General features: G+C 43.7%; 1 protein-coding gene across 16 annotated transcripts in view; it reads left to right on the top strand.

Annotated features, from left to right (window-relative positions):
• The window catches only part of Foxp1 (forkhead box P1), a 691,302-nt gene that overhangs the window by 342,156 nt on the left and 332,369 nt on the right, over nucleotides 1–16,777 (top strand). For 13 of the 16 annotated variants that reach the window (XM_063285823.1, XM_063285827.1, XM_063285826.1 and 10 more), the window contains one exon: nucleotides 16,598–16,673. The gene's annotated coding sequence lies outside the window, so the exon portion shown is untranslated. Of the gene's footprint in view, nucleotides 1–10,573; nucleotides 10,750–16,597; nucleotides 16,674–16,777 lie in introns of those variants that run through there. The other 3 variants (XM_063285829.1, XM_063285833.1, XM_039107381.2) reach the window with 3 other exon arrangements.

The raw sequence follows: 16,777 nt of genomic DNA, 5'->3' as shown, positions 1-16,777 counted from the left end.
AAGGTGAGAGGGTGCTGTGGGATTGAGATATTATTTAATCTCAGAGCTGGGCAACTATTACAGAGTTATATCAAACTCTCTTACTTAAACCTTACTAAAAATTGTTAAGTTTCATAACTTTATGAGCTTTTTAAAGAAGTAAGCATGGAATCTTCTAGAAACAGGTCAGTAAAACAAGGGAGATTACACCCAACAAATCCTTCCATTACTTTGTTTTGTTTTGTTTTTCTTGGTAGGATTTCTCTGTCCTGGAACTCAGTGTTCTGCCTGCCTCTGCCTTCCAAGTGCTATGAGTAAAGATGTGTGCTACCTCTCCTGCCACCGACAGCAGCAGCACCATCACCTCTGTCTTGTGCTTCTCAGGCTTTTGGCAGTAGGGAGAGTCAACATTGCTGTAAAAGCCCTGAGTTGGTTATGGGTGTAAACCATGTAGTGGTTGTGTCAACCTATCAGAATGTGAACGGAAAGCAAATCATGGTACCCAGGCTGTCCAGTAGTCTTCTAGAAAATTCTACCCTGGCTACCTTGCCAGCTTGCCACCTCCTGCCCCCATCAACCCTAGGGAATATAGTAATTTTGAAATGTTTCTGCCCTCTTCTCCTTGGGGTGTCTGTAATTCTAGCCTTTTTATGGCCATCCTCCTCATCCCTAGATTTGTGTGTGCCTTCCTAATGGAACGCCTCTCCGCCCCCAGGAACCATGTTAATTTACGGTATATTTTGGTATTCCATGGAGAGAGTGATGGGGAGTGGACACCACTTCTCTTTGTTTCACTCTTTCTCGCTCCGAAGAGCTTTTTACTACCGAGTCCTTGACATCTCCCACCTTACTGTATCTTCCCGTTATCTTTAACTGGATCCATTTCGTCCATTAGCTGTGTTCTAATCACCTCTCGGAACGGTCAGATTTACAAGCGGCACATGAGAGAAAAAACACAAAAAAGCCAAGCCAGCCTTTCCTGACATTCAACAGCAGCCTCCCTCTAAATACTGGCGAAGTTTATTTGCTTTCCGTGAGGGTGTGCTAAGTGATTTTGCAGTTTGAGTGCTGCGGCCTCTAGCATTTAGGCTTGCATTTATTAGATAAATTTGCTCTCTAACTCAAGTGTTAAGTGTGTATGACGAAACCTCAAAGCCGATTTCGGAGTGATTGCGATGTGCAAATATTTTTTAAATCATGTAATTAAATAGGACTTGGCCTTCGAGGTCCACTGAAGTAATTTATTAATTGAATCTGATTTAATTGTATGTTATTTTCGTTTATTCAAGGGAAGAGCCTGCCTCTCTTACTGAGATAGGGGCCTCTTGTGTGCCTCGCCACCGGAAGAAGCCCAGAGATCCCCTCCGAGAAGTCCTTAGCACCCTGTGAAATATTAACCGAGAAGAGAGAACTCCTTCCCCCATCCCTGAAGTTGTGTTTAGGCATCTGAATCTCGGTGCTTTTAAAGGGAAAAGGAAAGAAAATAAAATCCCGTGAGGTAGATTGTATTGTGATTCTCGGTGTTTATCCTTCGGTTATTTTTAAAGTGAGTCACTCTTTTCTTTTAAACTGTGCCCGTTCTCAGGGTTACTTGCTCGAAAAGAAAAGCTCCTTTAATTCAGTGTTTGCACCATCTCGCCGGGACTAAAGCCGCGCTGTATCTGTTTCCTTAAAATGTCGTTTTAAAGGTATTGTGGTTTTGGAGCAGCAGTTGTGAATGAAAAGTATGTAAACTTAGCTGTTCTTGCTCACATCGCTTTTATGCACTCATGTCAGACCAGAAGGCTGCTTTAGATTTACTTTTCATTGTGTATTAGGTCTAGGCTTTTTTTTTTTTTTTTCTTTCTTCTTCTTCTTTGGAAACATATGGTCTTTGGGATGTGTAATATTCGGTGCTTAAGGAAATAACAATGGAATACCAAAATAGCTTCTTAGTTGAGTACTATATTTGAAGGAAGATTAATTAAAAAAAAAACCCTAACCCTTCTGAGGGAGAATTTTTTTTTGGTGGGGTGTTCACATCTGTGTTTAAGGAATGAAAGAATTCACCCATGATGTATCCAGTCATGTGAAAGGCAGTAGCTTTGAGAAGCCCAAATTCTTTCCCCAAAAGGAAAATATTTTTTGTTGCTATTAAATATAGTTTATGTTGGTACTTTAGAACTCCCCCCGCCCCCCATTTACTTAAACTCTTAGTTCACATTTCTATATAGAAACGTCTTTGTCTTCGAGATCTGCCCTCGCAAATTCTCATTTAATGCGAGGCTGTGGCTATTTATTCATACCACGTGCCACCACACACCTGATCAAGTGGCAGTGTGACGTCATGGCACCCGGCAAAACGTGTGAGTGACTTTTGAGTCTTGGTGGCCTAGAAGGCCCTGGAGGTTGACGGAAGCAGCCATAGCGGGGACTGTCCCCGTCCTGTGCGTTCCGTGCTGCGCAAGTAGAAGGTGTCCGGTTGAGAAAGGCTCATTCTCAGAGCTGATTCTGAGAGCAGCATAGAATGTTCGAGCTGTTAGGATTTCCGTGGCAAATGCCAAGCGCACGCATTGTTCGTATTTCTCAGTGCTCGGGATTTCACTCAGAGAATTGCTTTGCTGTGTTGTCGTTCTTGACTTCTCAAAAGAAAACTACACACAACTAAGACTCATCTCTGTCACCCACAAGGAGCTTGATGGAGGAGGGGCCTCTTCCCCCACCTGGGTTTCTTGCTGGGTCTCAGAGCAGAACCCTTCTCTTACCTTCCAGGGGAATCTTCTGCCCTTCTCTGTTGGCTCTTAGGGAAGGGATGGATCATAACTCCTACTCTACCTCACACCAGTATCAAGAAGAGTTTTCTTGGGAGCAAAGTGAGAGAAAAGTACGGATTCTTAGAGAATAGAAGTGAGCAACTTTGAAGGTCGTTGCCTTACTTGCACAGGCCTGATACAGTCTTTGTCACATCTGTGACTCCCCCCTCCATTCTCTGAGCTCTCTGGTTGAAAGGGCTGTATTCCTAAATGCCCTGCTTCCTCAGCTGCCATTTCCAGGGACTGGTCTCTGGATATTGCTTTTCTGTGTGTTTGGTGTCAGGGACTGTTAAGCCTATTCTTGGTGTTAGAGTTCCTACAACTTGCACAGTCTGTGGCCACACGAAGTAGCTTGACTGCACCCACAGAGGTGCCTTTCAACCCTACAGTGCTCTCTGTTCTTCTCTGTGAGACTTCTCCCTCATCTGTGCTTAAATGTCTGAGATAAAATTTTACAGAAAGAGTCTGGTTTATTCGCATAAAAATTAGGGCATTTTCTTATTTCATCCCAAATCACTTCTGTGTATGTGTATGTGTGTGTGAATATGAATGTGTATGTATATGTGAATGTGTATGTGTACGTGTATGCATATTATATGTATATGTGTATGTGCATGTATGTATATGTGTATGTGTATGTATATGTATATAATAGTTGTTTGTTACCAGCAAAACTTGGTGAAGGGATTTCTGATCAAGTGCATCTTCATTTTCCTATTTTGAGGTGGGCCTGTGTTCCTCTTCTCTTGTCCCTTCCCTCTCCAAGGAGCACTACCGTCATCACCACAAATACCATCTCACCATTACTGTCCCCATCACCACCATCTTCTCCATCATGCTCAAGCCTCATGGTGTGACTTAGGAGAGAATTCTGTGGTAAGGCACATGGAAGGTTGAATGGTGTGCACAGTACCTTAGCAGTCAAATGAAAGACTGGTTTATATAAAAAGGCTTGTTTCTGTGTGGAAAATATGAGCCTAACCCCCCTTCTTTTACGTGGACCAGGTGTGGATTAGTGCCCTGAACCTTTTACCCTGCCACATTCCCGCTTGTAAGTCTTCTGAGGCACAGTTCAGCCAAGTCAAAGAAACGTGTTATTAAAGGTGAGCTGAAAGGCATTTAAAAAATAAACAAACTGTTCAAGATCCTAAATCAGCAACAGAATCTACACACACAGACTTGAAACATGTACGAAAATGTGTTTCAGTGCCTTTGGGTTCCAGACCAGATCCCTGTTCTGCCTCCTTTGAAGAGCTCCCCTAAGTCATTTTGGGTCATTTTGGGGACAAGCAGACTCTCTAGCCATCCCTCATAGCTCCTTTCTTGCTACCAAATTGCCTCCCCTGAGGTGGGAGAGACCCAAATAGAGGTCTCTGACTCCTTGGCTAATGCTGGGAAGTAAAAATGAGAACTCTGACTTCCCTTAGCCCTTGGCGTGTGAGCACACATGCTTCGCTTTCTAGCCTGAAGTGCAGTAGGTGACCTGAAATAATTAACGACTGTAGAATGGAGTACAGACAATTTTAAATTAAGTTAACCTTGATCAGTGGCTGATCTTTTACTAGTAACATTCTTGAAGTACCAGACCTTTGTTCTTGTTAATACATTTGTTCCTCAAAAGCATATGGTGGATTGTAATTCTAGCCCATTTTATGGACAGGCACACTGAGAGACAGAGAACTCAAACGATTTGCTTGGGACCCCAAGGTAGTGAAACAGCTAAGCTGAGTTTTGCCCTTGGGCTTATGAACCTTGTGTAGGGTATGGCCTACACAATTCTAGTTTCCTCTCCTCTGGGCACTATGATTTTCTATAGTATTTGTTTTCCTTGAGGCAGTCCAAAGAGGAGTTAGGGAGCCTAGACATTGGCCCTGTGCACCTCCAGCCTTTGTTTCTTGTAGTCCCTCGGTTTTCTCTAGTATTCTTACATTGTAGCCATTGTTTAACCTGCTTTCAACTCCATGGTGATGTAGCGTGCTGTGCTCTTCCCCCATGACTATCTTAAGCTTTCTGTGTGTGGTGGAAACTCCGAGGCTCAGTTTCAAACATGTGGAAGAGCAGTGCTATCTTTGAAGAAGCTTCTTTGTACCTCTCTTCACCTGCCCATGTCAGCCATTCCTACAGCACTGTTACTTTTAGTACTGGAGAAACAGAATCCTGTGTGGTGTGGAAGGCTGTGCCAGGCGTGTATCATAGGTCCTTCCTCTTTGACCACATTCCTGGGTCATTTGGAGAAACTGTATGGTGACGATTTCTTTAATGTTTTTGCTAACCTAGCGTTTTGAAAATGTCAGTGCATTTCTAGCTAAGGAGTAAAGAGAATGTGCGCTGGCCTGATACACCTGGTTTAGGCTTGCATTTCTGAGTGTTCTCATGGGAGATGGTAGTGAGTTCTGACCTTTGGGTCAGAGTTCAGTGTAGACAGGGACTGAGATCTGCAGGTGTCAGGGGAACCAGGAAAAGAGGCATGGGAAAGGAAACGGGATGCGAAGGTGCCAGGAACAGCCGCCTCATCGTTTGGCATTTCTCTGGTGATCGAGAATCTAGGTTATACTCTCAGGCATTCGGGGTACATTTCTGCCGAGTTTCACAGTTTAAGGACCACTAAAGGGAAGATATGTAGTACTTAGTTATTTTGAGGAAAGGAGTCTTAGGAGTCTTTCTGTCCGTGCAGGGAAGGCAGGTGGCTTTATTCATGAGCATAAGCAAGCTTCTCATGAGATTTAGCTATGAAGTCACTTCTGTTCTCTGTGTACACCGGACTGTTAGTCAGTGGGTAATCAAAGTGAGGTAGAAAGGGGCTGGAGTGAGGTACAGGCATGCTCCCATATGGCTCATGACCTGGTTAACATTGGTTTTCATTGGACCCATCCCACAGATAGCTGCTGCTTACCCCTGGGATACAAAGGGAGCGTCAGATAGTACCCTTGCATTCACGTAGTTGGTGTATGGACATTTTATCTCCAAACCAAATTCACAGTTAAGGTGAATTCCCTTGCTTTTTCTGTTCACTGTTCTTCACCTAAAAACCAAAGCAAATCCATTTCACTGCAGATGGGAGCCACTAAGAGCCAGATGTGCTCCCTAGAGCTCTTTGCCAGGCTCCAGCTGTGCTAGCCTGAGTCTGGTAGGCAGCCATGAGCTGTGTCTGCCAACTGTGGCCCAGACACTGGTGCAGGCTTAAACAATTAGTTGGCATACCTCATCCGGTGGCTGGGTTCACTGTGTGTGTCCTACAGATGACCAGTGAGTGCCACGCAGGCTGGGGCCCTCTGTTTGTAGAAACACCCAGAACAGAACCAAACATGACTCTATCGAGAACCTAGTTACTGACAGTTCTTGCCCTTGGGAGGTTCAGCTGCTAGTTAGGAGCATGGTAGGGCTGGGGTGAGAAACCTGTTTTATTGTCTTGCTTTCTTATTAGCCCATGGTGGAAGGCATTTAATATGTTGATTTTATTCATATTGAAGTATTCATCTAAAGTCTTAATTTCTACCTTTTGGACGCATCTGGATCTCTTAACACATCTGTAACTTTACCTGACCATATTTTTTGACATACAAATAGAAATATCTCATAAATGTAGTGTACCCACGCACCTGTGTGAGAACTTGAAAATAGTCGAAGCTGTGGAGTTTGTCTCCTATTTAATGACCACTCAGGTGGTACATACACACAGGAGCTTAATAACGTTCTTAGACTGTGTCGAATATGAATTCCTAACAAGAGGGGTGATTGGAGTTAGGGTAGCCATGCCAATTACCATCGGAGGGGAACAACACACAGTTTTGTATCATAGAAGGAAAGGCTCTGATTATTACAAGTTCAGCAACATTTTCCCACATGTTTATATCTGAGGTCGGCTTCTAAGCAGAAAGCACAAGAGGGCAGAGGTAAAGTTTCTGAACAGTGCCTTTCTTGAAACTGAACCCCTAGATTCACACGACCATGACATTATCACAGTGAAGTTCTCAGAGGTTTTTCCAAGAAGTCCCACTATGAATAGTGAGGGTAACAATGTTACCGAAGTGGGGGAATTCAGAAATACACACACACACACACACACACACACACACACACACACACACACACACACACATATATACATAAAATACATAAAGTCAACTTTGCCTCCTGGCCGCCTTGTGTAAATTCTCTGTGCAGGAAACATAAGTAAAGCCATTTGGTTTGTGGCATGGGTGTGGGCGGGCTCAGGGGGTGGGGATAAAGTTGAGGCATTGATATAGTATGAGGAGAGCCAGATGGCTGCATTACATATCTTTTGTGTTCTTGTTTGCTTCTTAAAGCAGTTGCAGAATTTCGCCCTTGGCGATATTTTCTTCCTCGTGCCTGTGTGCTCTGCCGCGAGTTTACTTTTGTCAGGGCACTTTGAAAGGAAAGCCTTGCTGGGGCGGGGGTAATATTTTTTCTTCTAAACTTATATTATGAACTTGTGAAGTCAACAGTGTGCTCATAACAGTATTCTTTTTTTTTTTTTAGCGTTAAATGCGTTGGTAAATAGTGACAGGAATCGGTTTTTCTTTTTTCTTAACATGGTGACTTCAACCATATTTTACATCAATTCAGGGAGAGAGGTCTGCAAAGTACGCGTGCGGAATTGATGATTCATGGGCGGAAGTGCATGGGAAAGAGATTGGAGACGCAGTATATTGGAGGGGATGTGCACTGCACTGTCCCCAGTGCTTACTGCTTGTTCTCAGGCTATAATTTACTACAGGGTTCTGTCGCAAACCTGACTTGGTGGTGTCCAACTTATTGAGAATCGGTTAATACAGGTTGATGAGTTTTGCCCAAGTGTGTGGTCGGCATTGATTAGAAAGTTTATCTCTCCTTATATTTTGATGTGAAATTTATATAGAAATCTATGTTTGTTTTATACTGAAAGCAAAGTACCTTTCGCAGTCATAGGAGGTGAAGGGTGTTTAAGATGCTGTCATAATTTACCAAGGATGAGATTTTATCACAGAAGGCTTTTAATAAGAAATTACTCCAGGGCCATTTTTTCCTCTGTCCCCATCATGGTGGAATGGTTCTGGATAATTAACATTCTTTGCACGTCCTTGGTTTTTCTTTCCATGGTCCGATGATGGTTTGTTTTCCCATGGTGCACTGGTTGCTAGTTTGAGTGGGAACCCACAGTCCCTGACTAGCGAAAGGGAAACCCACAGTTCCATCCTTACTGAATTCACTTTTAGTCCCAAGTCCTGGGCGACCCGTTTCAGTAATGAAGCCGTCGTAGGCATCATATCTGATCGGTTCTTGAAATGTTGCTGTAAGTCTGTCTCACCGCGTTAAGAAGATAGTCGGCAGACTTAGAAGGTCCCCATCTGGACTGTGGAGTTCTTTCACTGTGAGATGTTTTGCCTTTTGAGATAGCTCTCCCATCTCTTCATCTGTTCAGCCCAGAGAAGTGCGTATGAAAAGTCAGTGACTCCAGATCCATCTGCTGTTGTTATTTTCCGCTGATAATTGGCTTGAACAATGAAAAGCCTGTGTCTGGAGCCTTTGAAACTGTACACCCTGTTTATTTTCTGGAGCCTTGGCTGCCATGCCCCCCACCCTCCCCACTTGGTTCCCTCTAGGTTACAGCAAGTAGAGCTGTGTGGGGATGACATCTTTGACTCTACATCAGTACGTGTCACTCAGCCTGCAGAACTTGCATACGGATTTCTGTCCCAATCCCTGTCTGTGTCGTTGGCTCCCGTGTCTGAGAGCCTTCCAGCAGTAAGCTTATGCGGAGCTCCTGTGCGGGGATCTTTTACCTGGGTTGTCGTCTTTCTTTCACTGTCCTCATTAAAATATTAATTTAGAGTACAGTATCTAATACCTATGGAATCAGATGCTGCCTATAATTGTACAATATATTCAGTGTCATCCAGGTTCACACGGTGCAGCTCATTAATACTGGATCCCACCATCCACTCTTCCATTAGCTTACTCAGTGCTCGGTGGAGGAGTCAGCAAGTATAACGACCTATTCAAGCTGCCAAAATAGTCGCCAGCAACAATGCTAGGGTGGGCAGGGCCTTCGTCACGGTGATAGATGGATTGTATTTCTGTTCTCTGTCTTACTCGCATCAACCATGGGGGTCAGTGGCTGAGGAAGGTCACTTCAAGGGAAAATAGGGAGCAGAGCAGAAGTCTATCTCTTCTCCAGGACCCAGTCTTTGTTTTTTGGGGGTACAGGGAATCATTTTTATTTTATTTTACTTTCAGTAGCTGCCATTGTCTTATGTTTAAAGTAGGCTTTTGTTTTTAATATTTTAAATTTTTTTTCTTTTAAGGGTGGATCTTTAGTTTTTGCAGCAAATGATGTTACAACCCCATCCGTCTGGTGTTGGTGATTTCTTCTCAGGCTGGGAGGGATCCATGCTCTACTCTTTTTAGTACAAAGTATAGACAAGTGCTGTGACACTGAATTGCTTCTCTGTGGCTTGGAATCAGTAATTTAACATAGTCTTTCTTATGTGTCATTTGAAATCAGTTAATACTGTAAAATTCATTAAAAGGTAATTGGCGGCTAGCAAGATGGCTCGGTGGGTAAAGATGTCTTCCACCAAGCTTGATGACATGAGTTCGACTACAGCCACAAAAGAACCAAACCCTACACGTTCTTTGGTTTTTCTCTAACCTCCTAGGTCTGTGCAAGCATGACCACATAAATAAATGTGAAAAATATGTATGGCCCTTTATTGTGAAACAGTGTAATTAAAAATCCCACATTTAATTTGTAATTTGAAAACTGAAAAACAAAACAGAGAAAAGAGTAATAATTAAGTTACTTAGACCAGCAGGATGCTGGAACCACGGGGGAGGAGGCCAGTAGAAGCTGAGTCCTTAGTCTGAGGCAAAACCGGTAGAACATTTCTAGCCTTCATATGTTTTTCCCTCTTGCTACATCCCTGGGTCCTACAGTCAAATTACATTGAGGTATGACATATTTTACTGCAGAAATGGAGAAAATTGTTGACTGTAATTACATTGTTTAATTGAAGTGATAAGTAGCTGAGGCCACTCACTTAAAAGCATCCTTCCTAATATCTGGATAATGTTTTTAAATGAGCGGTCATGCATTGGTGACATTTGAAAAGCAGGCATTTGGGATGTATTTTTGGAAAGCTCCAATTATTTTCCTTAAATGATTAGTGAGCTAAAGGAAACAGTTAAGTGGTGTTCTGCACATGTGTGTTTATTGGTATCCTTTTCTAGAGATGTGTATCATGGAGGAGACTATATGCCGTGATATATGCATGCGTGTGTGTGCGTGTGCGTGTGTGTGTGTGTGTGTATGTATGTGTGTATATATATATATGCGTCTTTTATAAACATATGCAAAATTTGCCTTGAGGAGTGTGTAATATAACCTTAGACTGGGTCTAAACCATGAGCTTTTTTAAAAGCCTCCTTGATTATGGGAGATTGAAATACAGCCGGCCGCAGAACTCCGCGCGAGTTACGTGCCAGCTCATTTTGGAAGTAGCTGGACATCCAAGTATTAGTTCTTCCCTCAGTGCCGTCCCCCCGCCCCCAAGTGAATCCTTTATTGCTAATGAACGTATTTAATTTCAATTGTTATCGTAGCAAGATCCCATTCATAGGTGTATCTCCCAGTTTAGTGGTGTCCCTGGAACAGCCAGTGTCTCTTGTCAGGGGAGGATAGGTAGAAGGCACAGCGGGCGCCTGATTGAGCCAGTTGTTCATTTGCTGAGTGTTTGTGTTTATGCAAAGGGGCCTCTTCCTGCATATTTAATCTAGAGTAAGGCAGTGGCTTTGTTGTGTTTAGCCTACATACCTTCAGTCCTTCCTCACCCTGCCGCCAGCCTGGGAACCCTGAGAGCCTGCAGGACCTGGCTTCCCACTGCCTGTAGTGTGTCCCTTACAAACTCTTGAACTTTGTTCTGTCTAGTGAGAGACCTGCCTCTCCTGCCCCAAAGCTCTGCTGCCTCACCATGAATGGGTAAGTGTGTGCCAAGCCAAGCTGATACTTTTGTTTCATTTCGCAAATGTTGAGAGGGCCCTTCACCGCCCTTCTGAGTGCTTGCTGAAAGCTGTCCTGGCGCCGGGGCAGCTGACACTTGCTGGCTGCTTTGAAATAGACTAGTACAGGTGCCGGTTAGCAACGGGCTAGGAACCAGCGGCTGGATTTTGAAACTGGTAGTGTGAGGCTCTTGGGGACAGGAAGGAATTTAAAAAGAGAGAGAGGGCAAGCGCAGCTCGACTATTCTTGGTTCTAGCAAATCCAGTTTTGTAACTATCCAGCAGCTAGAGCTGCCATTGTCTGGTGAGAGGCTTCAAACAGTGTGCCAGGCTGAACTGCCGGCTGAACTGCAGGAAAGCGGCAAAACTCAGCTACTGTATTGTGAATACGGGGCCAGGGTCCTCCCCTGAAGGTCTGCACTGGGATCGGAGGGGTTTTCTTCTGTGAAAATCGAATCATCTCCTCACTGATATTAATAGCACACATGAGATGTTAGCCATGATGCTCAGAGAAGCAGTGGAGAGGGAAGGAAATCTGATCTTGCTTGGGGGGGAAACGACAGCCCCTTGGCTCTCTGGTGGAGGGGACATCTATCCAGGCTCAGTCCCTCTGCATAATGGCACCCTGGCTTGTGTGTTTGTTCTAGGAATTCTAATCTTGGGTTGTTTGTTTGACTCTGAGCTCTGGTGCTTCTTTTTGTTCTTGGACTGTCTTTAGAAAGCACCACGTTGAGGGGGCTAATGCAATCTTTTTTTTTTTTTAATTTTTTAAGTGAATTAGAAAACGGCTCAGCAGTTGCTGGACTTAGATTTACCCTGGGCGACTTGGGGCTCTTCTACTTTCTTCTCAGGGCAGGCTGTTTATCGTTTTCATTCAAGTTGTCAAAACAGATGAAGGGAACCCTCCAAGGTTCCTGTCCTGTGTAAAGCTCTTGCTGGGTGCAGGGATTGGGTTTAAAAGAACACGCTTTTACTCCCTCTTGACTGTCGCCTTGGTCTGAGTAACTCCTTCCAACAGAAGAGTGTGCTGTTCCCCCGCAGGTTGGAAACTGGGAGAATTGAAATAAAATTCCATCAACCCTATTAAAATATGCGAGGGCTTGGGTCTTCTTGGGTACCAATCAGTCTAGAGACTTCGAAGCATTTATTAGCAGTGGGATTGCTGAAGGTTTTTAATGATAAAATTACAAATATTCTAGCTAATTGTAAGTATATGACTTTTATACTCATTTTTTTAAGAGGAAAAATACTTTTTTTTATGAGGGGAAAGAAGCGGCGCCATGAGCACCTTCTGTGATTAGCACCATTGTATTCTTAAATTTTGATTGATAGAGATAATAGTTTTCACGTAAAAATACAGACAGGTACTTTAACTTTCCATGACAATAGCTATTTGCATTTCTTTTATCTTTTTGTTTAACATTTGTGGGGGTTGGGATGGATTTGATTATTAACTCTTATTGCACACTGAAGGGGGATCTAAAACAAAGGCTTTGTTAACGACTCAAAGGCAAAACAGCAAATATTGTTTTTGGTTTTCAACGTGTACAGGCTGTTAAAGGATACCTATAAAATATTTTCACATGACCGTGACCAGGGTTTTCCTTGAGTGGAAGGTAAAAGGGAATGAGTTTTCCAACTGAGACAGGCCTGTGGCTGTAGTTTTCCTGGGGGGGAATGCCAACCTGATGTGATTTCTCGGGCAAGCCTGCGGGTTGACTGTACCACATGGTTGCACTGTGTGTCGGCTTTTGAGTTTTGCCTAAACAGAACAGATCCCTAAAGTTAGAACTCTGCGATGTTTCCCCAGGAGGAGAGAAAGGGCAGTCACATGTTCCACCCGGGGCTTGGACAGTGATGGAGTAGTGGTGTGTGGTCGCTCTTTTCTCTGATAGACCAGTAAAGGAAATGCAGCATTTATAAACCAACTGCCACGGGTGTGTCTCAGGACACCCCTGGCTTCAGAAGCCTGGATGGTGCAGCAGTTCATGTCCTGTGGCCTTCCTTCCTCCTTTCCTTTCTCAGTCCCCGTTCCGTGGTCTCTGCCCCTTTCTTTCCTCCCCACAACCCCGTTTTTCTTTGTATTTTTTTCCTACCTTCTTTTAAATGTTTGTTAAACTCAACGTGTTGAGGTTCCAGAGAGCACAGGGCAAAGCCCTGGGGTGATTTCTAAGTTGATTTTCTTAAGTCTCAAATAAAGTGACCCTGTGTTTGCCCAGTGGCCTTCTGTTTTCTAAGAAATCACTGGAAAACAAGACAGGAAAGCCAAAATGAGTTAAGATTAATGACTTAAAGGGGCAGTACTCCCTTGGGAACTGGCCCATTTGGACCTCTTTTCTCAAGTGAAGTCTGTGCTGTTCAGTAAGGTGGGGATGTGGGAGCCTGAGCCACGATTCACACTTCAGGAAAACACAGGTTGGGTCCTGGTCCCTTGCACCTGTTAAGCTTCCCCCTTTTCATGGACCTGGGATGGCTTGGCTCACCCTGTGTCCCTGGAAAGGCTGGCACCAGCGGCTTCTCTACCAGCCTGTGGTGGATGGAGGCTTAGGACAGATGCTCCTGGCTGCCCTTCGGTAGGCATCAGTTTGTGGTAAACTGCATATTGCGAAAGAGAATGCAGGAGTTTGGTCTTAGTCCTTCCTTGGAGTTACTGTGAGAGGAAGAGGGGAAACGACTCTGAATGAGAGAAAGGGAAGGGAACTGCTCCTTTCCAGCCCTGTGAAGCAGGATCTCAGCCTCACACTGACCTGTGCTTCAGTTCCCAGGAGCCCAGGCCCCTTAGCAGTTATATTACAAGTCTCACAGATCCAGTAAGGGACAAAACTCAGTGCAGCCATGGGGCACTGCACCGGGAACTTCTAAGGCACTGGGTTGAGGGGGGAAGGGAGCTGAGAAAGAGGAAGCACTTGAGAGGCTGGGTTTCTAACCAACCCTACAGGTGTCAGGTTACAGAGTGGGCTCTGTTGTCACCTCTTAGCTCCAGGTAAATAACACACACTACAATCAAGATACCTTGGGAAATTCTAGTTCATAGGATCTTTACTTGTGAAAGAGAGTTCTAGGAAGGAAAGTTACCAATTTCTGTTTACCGTATACCTAGCTTACTTTTAACACATAAAATCACCAGGAAAGTTTTTTAAAAGAGAGAAAAAGGAATACAAAATGGTATCGGTGTGGTGGTAGCTTTTTTAAACAAGGAGACAGGAGGGCTGGAGGGGGATGTATTTCTTTTACACTGTGTGCATGTGTGCACTTGTGTGTACATGCACGTATGAGTGTGTGTGTGTGTGTGTGTGTGCGTGTGTGTGCGTGTGTGCATGTGTTCTGCCGGTAGTCAGATAAATAGGTGATTGATTTGATCAGTAAAAGTACACAGTTTTAGAAATCGAAGTTTTATGCTTTGGGAAAAAGCAGATTGCATATTTTTCTCCGGAGCTGTTGATTTCTGTTCTCCTAAGCATGCAATGCTAGCAGCTCGGGCCTCTGTTCTAACCCCTTATTTTCTTGTCTTCTGTATCGACACATTTCGTTTAATTGCACATGATAGCAAGCAGCTGTTGGACTATTAATCTCTCTGCAGCAAAACTCAGAATATAGCATTTCAGATGACTTTACTAATGGATACCTTTTCTAAAAAGTAAAATCAACAGGAATAAATTAATGAGTGGTCAGATGTACATGTACATTAAAATTTATGGGACAGATATTATGTCTTACTGACAATACTTGATACATAAGTCGAATGTAGCAGGTTTCGCACTGTTCAAGTCTGTATACAGTAGGGTGTCAGTTGTCTCATTGTGCCATTACTTGCCCTTTTTGATTTTACTTCCCCAGAGGGAGAATATACTTAAGTTCCGAGGGTCAAACGGTGTCTGCTTTTGCTCCCATTCACTTATGAACTATGCTTTCTAGTCTGCTGAGTGGACACACAGAGCTCGCACTTACCTGAAATTGTCCTGTGGGCTGAGATACAACTCCAGAGATAGATAACTTTATTCAAAGTAGGCCTTTCAGCAGTTTTCGTTGGAAATTAAATTTTAATGAGGTCCAGTTGTTTGCCAGGCCTATATGATAGCAAATCTCATCTGCATTGCAAAGTCTAATACTATAGGTCCTTCTGCCTAATGTGCAGAAACAGACCCGGCTCAGTAGATACACATATAAATTAGTTTAAAGTCCATGCATGGAAGAAAAGTCTCCAGGAAAAAGGAGAGAGAAAGCGGCCTCCTTGTTTTGAATTGAGCAGGGTCTGCCAAAGTTCACCCACTTTATATTTAGGATTTGATGAACTGTGGGCATGCACCTAAGTGGTCAGGTGCTAGCTTAGCGAGTGAGAGCCCTGAGCTTTGGTCCCTAGGACTGCAGATAATGTTATACACTTTTGGAGTTTTCGTACCATTTCCTGTGCAAGAGCTGCTGTGACTTGAGAGGAGTAGGGATACCTCCCAGGTCTCTCTGGCCAACCAAGATCAGTAGACGGCCATTGCTCTTTCTTATCTGTTCACTATGAAACAAGAAGGCAGGCCCAAGGACACACATCAGCAGGAAAGCACACAATTTTCATTTTCAATTTGAATTGTTTTGTGTAAAAACAACAACAACCTAAAGGTTTGGGGGTAGGTGACAGAGCAGTCATTTGAAACCCGAGCGCTAGGGTTTTCCCCCACCCAAAAGGTAAAAGATTTATGGTGAAAACCTCCAATTTCCTCTTACAGTAAACATGAGAATTCTGATTTCACCCAGAGCCTGCATCTTTTTCCCCCCAGCCAGCATGGTAAGAATCTGCATACCCTGTGATTGTGGAAATGTCAGAGGTCGGCATTAAAGTGTCACCTTCCAGCCCCACTGAAGGAGGAAAGCTTTGCCTTCCCCAGTCAAGACTGACAGGATATACTCCGTTCGCATGGTCCTGGGCATTAATAAGCAAAGGCTATTCGTGTTGGTAAAGAGATCGGGTTCCAGCACCTTATAGTTCTAGGGTTTGGTCCGTGGAGGTGTGGGATAAGCTGCACTTCTTCTCACTAACGTGATCTCATTAATAAACTCCTGCTTGCCTTTTCTCTCGGAGTGTTCCCCCATGACAGTTCCATGGACAGGAAGAGGCAACCTCTAACCTTTCTTAAAGGCACACATGAGTTTTGCTCAGGGGAGTGTGCAGATGCAATGGATACATGGGTTCAAGTGTGTTCCTGGCTTCCTTTGTGTTTTAGGAAGCTTGGTTTCATTTGTTTATTTCACATGACATGAACCATTTGTATCTAACATAGGGATCTGGTAGAGGTAGCTGTTAAGTGGGAAATATTTCTGTGAACAGCTTTCATCGGCAATTAACCCCTTGTCCCTCCCCAAATAGAAAATGGTGCCTTAAAAACATTATTCTGAAAGGCTCAGAGGGACAGAAAGCTTCACGTCTGCAAGTGCAAACTACTTTCAAAGATGGAAAAAAATAAACCACACACTTTAATGAAATCAGAAATGTTGTGGGTACGAACCAAACATGCACATTCAAGTAGCAGTCTGGTTCCTAAAAACGGAGGCCCATGAGTCATGTATCATTCTACTCGAGAATAAATTAATAGACGGCGAGACAAGGAAGAGTTCGAGTGAAAAGTCAGAAGTGTCTCTTCTTGACTTTCCCCATCCCTCTTGGGTCTGTAGTCTTGAAGAGAGTGGAGATCCTGGCCTTGCTTCTGTAAACTGATAAATTCGATCTGCAGGATGCAGTTGAACTCCTTGTCTTTTTGCTTGTGTGAACACCGGGCAGTGGCTGTGAGACTGCCCTTGTTTTTCAGATTGTGACTTGTTGGTTTTTGTTTTGTTTTCAGGGTGAGACTTGACCTTTGGAGGTGACTATAACTGAAGATTGAATTACTGAAGCCAAAAAAAATAAATAAATAAAAGGTAAAATTATGCATAACTGTTGGGTTTGCATCTAAAACTATTTCTACCTTTGAAGCCTAGGGTTTGGTAATTTGTTCTTCATGTATGTATGAAAATATGTATAT

The sequence above is a fragment of the Rattus norvegicus genome, chromosome 4 (assembly GCF_036323735.1).
Source record: "Rattus norvegicus strain BN/NHsdMcwi chromosome 4, GRCr8, whole genome shotgun sequence".
In the NCBI taxonomy this organism is placed as follows: domain Eukaryota; kingdom Metazoa; phylum Chordata; class Mammalia; order Rodentia; family Muridae; genus Rattus; species Rattus norvegicus.
Note: the sequence above shows the minus strand (reverse complement) of the source record. Positions and strands in the feature narration are given on the sequence as shown.